Below are 1,482 nucleotides of genomic sequence, written 5' to 3' on the forward strand. Positions count from 1 at the left end.
AAAAAGAATAGAGCAAGCTAGTGTTAGAGGTCTTTTTTTGCTTTTGTTAATTGTATAATAAATGAAAAGAAAACAGATCGAATACAAAAAGATTAGAAAGCAAGTGTGTGTGTTTTTTTTCAAGAAAACAAGCAGCAAATGAATAGAGTGCAAGTCTAAAAGGGACAAGTGTTTTTTTTAAAGAATAGAATTATAATAGAGAGTGCTAGAGTTAGAGGGTCAAACAAAGATGGAAGAGATGTGTTTTTAGCCGATTCTTGAAGATGGCTAAGGACTCAGCTGCTCTGATTGAGTGTGTGTGTGTGTGTGTGTGTGTGTGTGTGTGTGTGTGTGTGTGTGTGAAAAAATATATATATATATATATATATATATATATATATATGATAAAGTTAAAAGTTGATTACACACAAGCCAATTAAATATTTATTGTGTGAAATGTTTTTTATTATTTTATTTATTTTTAAAATATTTTTTTATACAAATTTAGACTTTCTGTTGTGCTGTCATTTCCAAGTTTGCGTACTTATATAAATTTCCATTCAAGCTGTAATTTCATGAAATAATTTTTAATTGATTTTAAAATATTATTTAATTGATTGTATTTAGAATAAACATATTTAAACTTGGCGAAACAAAAAAGTTGGCCATTTTATTAAAAAAATTAAATTTTCATCACTGTAATTTTCACCACAGAATGTTATCAAAAAAAGTACATAATCTCAGTGGAAATTACTCTGTGATCGAAGTGTTTTTACGGAGACCCGCACATGAAAAAAAAAAATCGTGCTCATGATTTACTAATTCGTTCCCTCAATGTACTAAAATGTGCACACGATTACTATTTCGTTCCCTCGATTTGCTAAATCATGTGCACAATTTACTAATTTGTTATCTCGATTTATAAAATGTGCACAATTTATAAATCGATGGATCAAAATATTAAATAAAAAAACTAATTTCAAGTTCTTAGAAATATACTTATTGTGTTCATGTGGGTGTCATATGGTTTTGAAAATGGTCAAGAAAAGTTGAAACACCTAATGACTCTAAAAATGTCATGTGGTGTAACCATTGAGTAAAAAAGGAAAAACATCTTCCTTATATCTTGACTACATGTAAATGTCCACATTTTAATCATTATATCCAAAAAAAAAAAGTTTTCGCCTAATATTTTTTTCCTGCCTGCCATTTGCAGGGCTCCGTACGTTTTTGAAGTTTCAGGGGGAAAAAAAGACAAAAATCTTCTGTGAAGCATTTATATACATTATTAGACATTTGTCAATTGACAAATTAAATAAACTAGTGAGTCAAAGTGCCCATAATTGAAAGTGTTTCACTTTTTCAAGTAATCCGGTCCTTGCACCGTCTGCTGTTCAAGTGAAAGAGGGAATTTGAATTTCATCCGCACACAAACTATTATGTCAGATAGTCTTATGGCATTTCTAAGATCTTATTTTATTCGTCACAGAAATGTTGGCCACA

The sequence above is a fragment of the Sinocyclocheilus anshuiensis genome, unplaced genomic scaffold (assembly GCF_001515605.1).
Source record: "Sinocyclocheilus anshuiensis isolate Anshui unplaced genomic scaffold, SAMN03320099.WGS_v1.1 scaffold736, whole genome shotgun sequence".
In the NCBI taxonomy this organism is placed as follows: domain Eukaryota; kingdom Metazoa; phylum Chordata; class Actinopteri; order Cypriniformes; family Cyprinidae; genus Sinocyclocheilus; species Sinocyclocheilus anshuiensis.